This window comes from Palaemon carinicauda, chromosome 13 (genome assembly GCF_036898095.1).
Source record: "Palaemon carinicauda isolate YSFRI2023 chromosome 13, ASM3689809v2, whole genome shotgun sequence".
Taxonomy (NCBI): Eukaryota; Metazoa; Arthropoda; class Malacostraca; order Decapoda; family Palaemonidae; genus Palaemon; species Palaemon carinicauda.
Window position 1 is genome coordinate 86,480,520 of NC_090737.1, and position 10,000 is coordinate 86,490,519.

The following is a 10,000-nucleotide window of genomic DNA, read 5'->3' on the forward strand; positions in this document are numbered from 1 at the left end:
ATATATATATATATATATATATATATATATATATATATATATATATATATATATATATATATATATATATATATATATATATATATATATATATATATATATATATATATATATATATATATATATATATATATATATATATATATATATATATATATATATATATATATATAAATATATATATATATATATATATATATATATATATATATATATATATATATATATATATACATATATATATATATATATATATATATATATATATATATATATATATATATATATATATATATATATATATATATATATATATATATATATAACGGATTTTGAGCGAAGCGAAAAATCTATTTTTGGGTGAGATAGCCATGTCGTCCTGATGGAAGTTCATATAGGGTAGCTTCCTAGGGTATATTACAACTACGGCGATATTCCCAGAGAATTTACCTTAAGGTACCAGAATTCTAACTCCTGGAGCGAGTATCCCTCGTGAAAGGGATATCGCGACATATCAGAGGACGTATTCTAGACATGTCACATGGCAATCTACTACCTAAATAGAGATTCGTCTCGTAAGAGGGAGATTGACGAGATACGAATTCGGGAAGAAAAAGGGGGGAGCCGCTCCCAAGGCCTCCCAATCCCCCGATTCGTATGCGTGCTTGGCGCCAATCCTGGCGCCATCTGTATTCCTTGTAGCGTACACGAGGTGCTACAGATACTGTATGTAGGGAGGGGTCCTACAGTCCTTTCTTTGAAAGGCAAGGGCGGGTCCATCAGGACGACATGGCTATCTCACCCAAAAATAGATTTTTCGCTTCGCTCAAAATCCGTTTTTTGGGCTCAAGCCATGTCGTCCTGATGGAAGTGTACCAGAGCATTACTGTATCTGTGGATTCTCAGAACGTGCCGTACTCCCCGGAGATATTTATTCCCGGTCGACTAGACCTAGAGACCTAAGATGTTACCGTTATACATCTTTTCAACTAACTATAAACTATGTTAGAGCTTCCTGCCCCCTACAGGGAAGAGTCCTACTAGACTCTGGAAAGTCTCGAAGAGTACATATATCTATGTATGAATCTCAGGCAAGCTAATATAGTGGCCTCGCCCTATATTAGGTAAAGCATAGTTTGTATAGAACTACTGCGTCAATATATTGACCAGTCATCCGCACAATACTTGTATTGGACAAAGGTTTATATCCGCATAGGAAGAAACTAATAAAACCGCCCTCGTCCCTTTATGGGACGGAGTCCTCCCATTAGGGGACTTACATAAACCAATGCAACATAGCTTGCAAAACAGAACAATTCTATCAGAATTATCCCAGATAAGATACATAGAATTTAAATGCTCAATTATACCAATAAATTGACACAGGTGAAAGAGACGCAAGGTTCTCAAGAACAAGTTTATTGACAGATAATAAACAGACAGGTTAACAACAAATATATATATTTATATAAAAGGGGATAACCCAAAACTTTAAGCATAAGTATGATAGTAAACAGAACTTGTTTATCTGAAAGAAAAACCATTAAACACCACTTTAATGAGATACCAAGGTATCAAGTCATAAAAAATCTGTATTACAAATCAATCACATTAGCGTTAGAAACGCTTGGCACACATGTCTGAACTTATGCGAGGTTCACCTTTGAAGGAAGGAACAGTCTGTATGGGCACTTGGTGCCCTCATTTTAGTTTGTAGTACAGTATGTACCTACACACTCACCCTGGACTTAATCGTCCCAATTAAGATCACTGTTCCTCGCAGAGTTAAACAGTAGGGTTAACTACACGACCCACTGCTACCACAGATCTCTTAAGTTCCTCTACTTGCTTCGCATAGTGGCGAAAGAACACCCTGGAAGATTTCCAGCCCGTGTATGAACGGAGATGTTCAAAATCCATACAATTAAAGAAATTTAGGGATGAGGCAACTTTCCTCGGATCGTGACCTGCGGGTGTACTGTCAGGATCCGCTCTGCGAATAAAATATGTCATTTTCGCTCTGAGTTGATTCAGAGATAAATTTGAGCCTGATGTTTCTCCCCTGAATAGTTGACTACCCTTGAAGTCTGAAGTTCTACGAAGATAGACCTTTAGGCATTCTACTGGACATAGAGATGCATCTTCTTTCAGAGGGCAGATTCTCCAGGGACCCCACCTGTTGGTGGGTAACTCATTCTTGGCGAGAAACGTAGGATCCGGAAACAGGTTCAGCTCCCCCCCATCCAGGAACTGAACACGACCTGCCTCTCTCGAGAGGGCTACGATCTCACTAACCCTGGCCCCGGACGCGAGTGCAAATAGGAAAATAACTTTTTGCGTTAAATCCTTTAACGCACATTCTTCATTGCTCAACAGGGAGGCGAAATGAAGAACTTTGTCTAAAGACCATGAAATGGGCTTTGGAGGTGCTGAAGGTCTGAGCCTAGCGCAGGCTTTCGGAACTTTATTAAAGATCTCGTTACCTAGGTCGATCTGGAAGGCAAATAAAATGGGTCTCATCAAAGCCGATTTACATACTGAAATCGTGTTAGCTGCCAATCCTTGGCCATGGAGGTGGATGAAGAAAGATAAGCAGAAGTCTGTTGAGATCTCCTGCGGATTCTTTGCCTTTACAAAGGCCACCCACTTTCTCCAAGATGACTCATATTGCCTTCTAGTCGATTTGCACTTGTATTCCTCTAGGAAGTCTATGCTAGCTCTCGAAATCCCGAAACGCTTTCTCACCGCTAGGGCGAGAAAATCATGAGCTGCAGGGTCTGGGTTTTCTGTAATGAAGCGCAGACAGTCGACTTCTGGACTCGCTGGGTCAGAACTGGATGTGGTAGCGGCACGAACTTCATCTGTAGTTCCAACGCCAAGGGGAACCACATACTGTTCGCCCACTTGTGGGCCACTATTGCCGCTACCCCCTTGAAGGATCTCAGTTTGTTGAGGACCCTCAACAGAAGGTTGTGAGGAGGGAACAGATAAATCCTGGACCACCTGTTCCAGTCGAGGGACATTGCGTCCACTGCTTCCTCTAAGGGGTCCTCGTACGGGGACACGTACAGGGGCAACTTCTTGTTGTCTTTCGTCGCAAAGAGGTCTATTTGCAGTTCTGGGACTTGATTCAGAATGAAGGAAAATGATCCTGCGTCTAAGGACCATTCCGACTCTATCGGTGTGAACCTGGATAGAGCGTCCGCTGTCACATTGCGGACTCCTTGAAGGTGAACTGCCGACAGGTACCACTTCTTTTCTGCCAATCGGAAAATGGCTAACATCACTTGGTTGAGAGGTGGTGACCTCGACCCTTGTCGATTCAAGCATCTCACAACCACCTCGCTGTCTGTCACCAATCTTATGTGGATCGAGTGACGCGGGGAGACTTTCTTTAAGGTAAGGAGCACTGCCATAGCTTCTAGAAAGTTTATATGAAAGGTCCTGAATAGCTTGGACCAAGTCCCCTGGACTTTTTTCCGATGAGAGTGACCTCCCCATCCCTCCTTTGAGGCGTCTGAGTGAATCGTCATCGACGGGGGAGGTGGCTGAAGAAGAACCGACTTCTTTAGATGTCTGGCTTGGGACCAAGGTCTGAGAAGAGTACGTAGCCGAGGCGGCACTGGTCTTCTCAGGTCTCTTCGCGCGTTTGATGCATACCTTCTCCAAACTCCGGTTGCATCCTTTAGCTGTGCTCTTAGCACTGGGTCTGTCACTGAAGCAAACTGGAGAGAGCCTAGTACCCTCTCCTGTTCGCGTCTTGATATCCATTTGGAATCTAGAAGTCTCTTGACAGAGCCCGCTATCTCCTTCCTTTTCTTCATTGGGATGGAGAAACTGTGTGACAAAAGGTCCCAGTGGATTCCCAGCCACTGGAACTTTTGGGATGGAGAAAGTCGAGACTTTTTCTTGTTGATCTTGAAGCCTAGGTACTCTAGGAACTGGATCACCTGACTGGAAGCTTGTAAGCATTCGGTCTCGGATGCTGCCCACACCAGCCAGTCGTCCAGGTAGGCTACTACCTGAATTCCCTTTAGGCGTAATTGTTTGAGAGCTGCGCTCGCAAGCTTCGTGAAAATCCTTGGGGCTATGTTTAGCCCGAATGGCATGGCTCTGAAGGCGTACAGTTTCCGTTGTAGCCTGAACCCTAGGTAGGGGGAGAGTCGACGGCTGATCGGGATGTGCCAATAGGCGTCTGACAAGTCTATAGAGACTGAGTATGCCCTCTTGGGCAGTAAGGTCCTTATGTGTTGCAGTGTTAGCATCTTGAATTTGCAATTCACTATGAACTTGTTGAGTGGTGACAAGTCCAGAATGACTCTGAGCTTTTCCGAGTCTTTCTTGGGAACACAAAACAGCCTCCCTTGGAATTTGATGGACTTCACCTTTCGGATCACATTTTTCTCCAACAGTTCTTGAACGTACTCCTCCAAAATGGGGGTGGAGTGTTGGAAAAACCGAAGGCATGGGGGTGGAGTGCTGTACCAGCTCCAACCCAGTCCATTCTTGAGTAGGCTTTGGGCCCAGGGATCGAAGGTCCAGCGATCCCAAAATTTCATTAGTCTCCCTCCTACCGGTATCGTTTCACTTGGACTGCCGTCCTGAGGTCTTGCCTCCTTGACCACGACCACCTCTGAATCCCCTTCCCCTTGAGGGGCGCCTAGACGAGCCTCTGGCTGCTCCTCTAGGCTTTGCACGAAAGGAAGAAGACTGTCCTTCGAACGTTGGGGTGAATGTGGTTGACTGACCTGGCACAGCCTGGGGTACCCACTGAAAAGTAGTCGGGGTTTGTGCCACCATCTGGGGCACTGGAGGCAAAGGCAATTGCAGTTGCTGTTGCTGTCTATAAGGCTTGGCTGGCCGAGACGGTAGCCTAGTCCTCATATTCTTCCTCTTAGGTTGAGGACCCTCATCCGGGGAAGATTTTCTTTTGATAGCCAGGCCCCACTTCTGGAGAAGGTTTCTATTCTCCACGGCGGCCTTATCAACAACCTCTTTGACCACATCGGTAGGGAAAAGGTCTTTTCCCCAAATGTTGGAGGATATTAACTTCCTTGGCTCGTGTCTCACCGAAGCCCCGGTGAACACGAACTCCCTGCAAGCTCTCCTTGCCTTGACGAAGCCATAAAGGTCCTTCGTCACTGTGGCTAGGTGAGACTTAGCCACAACCATGAACATTTCATGGACCTTAGGGTCACTTGCCATCGTCTCAAGAGTAGTCTGATGAGACATTGAGGCAGCCAGTCTTTCTTTTGTCTCGAACTCTCTTCGTAAAAGAAATTCGGACAACTTGGGGAGGTCCTCGCCGAATTGCCGTCCGGCAATATCAGCCTCCAACTTTCCCACTGAGAATGTTAGATGGACATCCTTCCAGTCCTTGTGGTCCATAGGCAGAGCCAGCGACAAGGGTTTACACTCCTCCAGGGAGGGGCAAGGCTTGCCGGCCTCGATTGCCTTTAGGACAGCCGCAAACCCTTTTTGTAAAAAGGGGAAGGCTCTATCAGAAGAGGACACAAAAGAAGGGAGCTTCTTGCTCAATGCTGCTACCTTCGAATTCGAGAAGCCCCTCTCTTTCATCGAGGATGAAAGTAGGGCTTGAGCCTTAGCATGGTCCATAATAATGACCTCTTTCGGCTCTGTCTCCTCCCTTGAAGCTGGTTCTTTTCTCAGCCGGACATAGCAGTCCGGATATGATGCCTTGCTGGGCCAGAATTCTACCTCCTCTAGGAGAACTGAACCCAGCTTATCCGAAATGACGATCTTACCAGTCGTCATTGGCATGTGCTCAGCATACCTCCATGGGTTAGCGTCTGAGCATATGGGAAGGTCTTTCACATTGAGCCTTTTCCGGGGCCCATGTGATTCTGCTAGGGACTGCATACGCAGTTCCATTGCAGCCGCCTTCTCCTGATTCTCCTTCTGCATTTGTTGGATCATTCCAACAATCGAAGAGAGGGCCTGTCCCAGTTCTACTGGGAGACCAGCGGATGTTGAGGGGATGGGCTCCGGCATCTGAACCGGAGTAGCCGACACCTCGTCGACCCCATCCTCTGCGACATCCGGGGTTTGAACTTGATCCTGACCTTCTGCCAGGAGGTCTTCTTCCAAACCTTCGTCCACATCAGACATCCTGTCACACAACTGGATGTCTTGCATCGCATCTGCGACTTCCTCGTCCACCTGGACTAGGTCTTGGGGGATCTCCTCTTGAGGCTGGGGAATCACTGCTTCAGCTGATGCCTGGGGAAAAAGATACGCCCTCATCTTCTCACTAGGAAGATAAGGGCCAGAGGTGTTCTTCTTGAAGCCCCTTACCCAAGTACGGAGCTTTTCCCTAGCTATATCCCTTGATTCCGTCGTTCTAGGGGAATCAAAAGCCTCAGTAATCAGGTTAGTGCATACAGTACATACCTGAGGGTCCCAATACTGGAGATCATCCTTGGAGACAGCGCATGCTGCGTGTCTCCTACAACACTCATGTCCGCAGAGGTTCCTGCTACGGACATTGCAGAAAACATTTCCGCACTTCGGAGGGTCCTCCTGTAAAGAGAAAAAATTTCCATGAGTATCAAGTGAACTATGTATCACTGGATATGCATAGTATAGCATAACAATTCATAAAGGAAAGACACACACTTGTGTTTCCCTCACAACCCATTGTTGCAGCTTTCCAGATAATAAAATCAAAATTGGTTTATCTCTACTAGAGTAACCAATGCAAGGTTTCCAGAGGAAACAGGTGGAGCTCACACCTAGGCAATGATTTTAAAATCCTGGATAATAGACGGGGAAGACTCTGCTTCCTGTCTGAGGGCAACAGCAAAGGGCTGTGCAAGAAAACACAATAGTGTTAGAAGATACAGTGCTGTACCTAAACTTTTACTATAGTTTTCTTCTTACTGTATATGCTATACAGAAGAATACTAGTACAGTATAGGAGGATGTGTGCCGGCCTGCCTTTGCCGGCCGGCACACACCACAATTAGCTTTAAAGTATACTACTTAACAGCTATAGGGCGGCAGCCTTCTGGTTCAAATGCTTGTGCCGTCGGCAGTAACTGCCGGCCAGCAACAGCCAGTGTTGGCCGGCAATGACTGCCGGCCAGTAACTACACAAGGTAGTACCTAGCTGCCGGCCACACTCTTGGTGACCGGCAGACAAGGACTGACATAAGCCGGCCGGCAAAGGTACAAGACCCATGCCAGCCGGCAGCAAAAGAACCAGAAGACTACACCTGCCCGGCTGTCTGCCTCATAGGCCGGCAGCCGGGACAGGTACAGCACTAGAAGAAAATAGAATGGATGCCGGGATAAGAGTGTACACGACCCCCAAAGCCCGGCAACCGAAAGAGTGCATATAAGGAAGGGGAGAAACTTAATTCAGGCTTCCTTGACCAATGCCGTCCGGCTCTGTCGGCAGGCATGGATGAAGGACCAAGAGAGGTCCGGGCAGCACTCGAAAACATAAGGCCCTTGCCGGCCAGCATCTCAGCCGGCCGGCAATGGCCTTAGTCAATTCCACATCCCAACCTATACTAGGTCCAGAAGTAGAATGACGTACAGTACAGTAATACCCCTGCCGGCCAGCTCTGCCGGCCGGCAGGGTACAGTACAGTAATGGCAAGGCCATTACAGAGATAGAGGGGGAAGGGACAAAAGGGTCCTGCCAACCTTGCTTTAGTGACAGATCACCCGCAGCCAAGAACTCTGTCTTAGCCTAAGGGAGATCTAAGGGAAAGGGCCAGCAATACTTGCCAGCTTCCAAAGCACCAAAGCAATGAAGGCGTTGCTATTCCCAAGGGAAGATTTTATCCTCCCCAAGAACAGCAACAGGACTTTAGTCTGGTCGATCACAAAGGGAGGAATCATACTACAGAAACCTTCGATAGTGACCTAAGGGAGCTAAGCTCCCTTTAAAAGTGTTAGGTCAGCGAGGGGAACTCTGCCCCAAGCCAGACAACACGGACCAGACTAAAAAACTCTGTTGTTCTGTCCCTCTTTGAACCAGACTTTGCTGGAACAGGAAGGTACAGTAACACCCTAGTATAGTTTTATCGAAAATAAATTCGGAAAAACCACTTAGGGATAAGCCCAAGGCTTAAACAGAGGGAAAGGGATTGCATACCTTCTCCGAAGAAAAGAAAGCAACCGGGGAGAATAATAAAGTATACTAAGGCTCCATAAGCAATTAACCTAGGCACCAAGAGAATCGATTACCTAATTCACCGAAACTCTCACGTATACAATCTTGGAAATATTCCACACAGTCTAAATTGTATAAAATATAGCCTAAAGCTTTAATAAACTTTTAATTACACTCGGAAATACCAAAATCATGCATTAAGTACTAGGACCAAACGACTAGGCTACATGGCCTAGCGTAGGCCAGAATGGCGAATACTTCGCCAAATAATACTAAGCACGAAAGGAAATCCTATGTAACGCTAAATAGCTAAAATTTATTAAGCAAAACAACCAGGAATGTCACTCTGACTAACTAATTTATACCTAGCGAGTGACAGTGTCCAGGACACCTCTGGTAGGCTACGGCTCTTGTATCAAAGATTAATCCTATTAATCACTCAAAATTTACCAAGAGCCTACATTTATACATAACAGACACTATACTCAACTTATCCGAGGCCAACGAAGACGGAGAAGCCATGAAAAGCTGAATAAATCCAAGATTTGCGAGAAAAACAGGAAAAAACACCGAGTTGTTAAGCTACGCAAAAAGGAATACAGATGGCGCCAGGATTGGTGCCAGGCACGCATACGAATCGGGGGATTGGGAGGCCTTGGGAGCGGCTCCCCCCTTTTTCTTCCCGAATTCGTATCTCGTCAATCTCCCTCTTACGAGACGAATCTCTATTTAGGTAGTAGATTGCCATGTGACGTGTCTAGAATACGTCCTCTGATATGTCGCGATATCCCTTTCACGAGGGATACTCGCTCCAGGAGTTAGAATTCTGGTACCTTAAGGTAAATTCTCTGGGAATATCGCCGTAGTTGTAATATACCCTAGGAAGCTACCCTATAGGAACTTCCATCAGGACGACATGGCTTGAGCCCAAAAATATATATATATATATATATATATATATATATATATATATATATATATATATATATATATATATATATATATATATATATATATATATATATATATATATATATATATATATATATATGTTAGATAGATAAATATATGATAAGTTTTGCACATCTAGTCATGTTTTTCCAAGCTGCTCAACCAGATCATCTTTACTAGAATCGCATTTTTTAAGCTCAAATTCACCATCAGGCTCAACTGATTCCTCATTGCTGGACATAATGTCAGTAAGATCTTCAATATAGAGGTTGAAATTCTTACATCCACTCTCTGGGGGATGGCTATGATACTCCGAACGTTGGAAATAACAAGGAAGCCTGTTGAAGTGTGGCAATAGAGTTCATCCATGTAAAACGGTCGTCTGCCATAAAAAGTGCTTGATTACATTTAGACTATAAATAATTTTGGTTCACAAGATCATTGCGTTTCCATGTGGGAACAATCAAATGAAAGCTATACCACATATTTACACATACATACAAATAGAAATGGATAGAACTAGTAACACCTTACAATTTAATTTTGTATAATGTTGACAGTTTGATGTTAATCTAATAATTTTCAGTGAAAATTGGGAAAAATGGTAAATCATTCGTGCAGAGCATATGAAACTTGGAAATAGTCTGAGATAAAGTAGTCTGATAATATAATGCATAATAATAATTCGTATATTATTCTATTAAAACGCTTCAAAATCAATTATACAAATTCGTCTCATATGGGAACGATGGGAGGAAAAACTTTAAATAGCTAAATTACTTGAAATTTTTAATGAGTGTTACAATTACTGTATCCAGTGACAGGATATGATTAAAAATCCCTGATGAGGATTAAATATAGTTCAATTATTTATTAAAGTATTAATAATAATAATAATGATAGTAG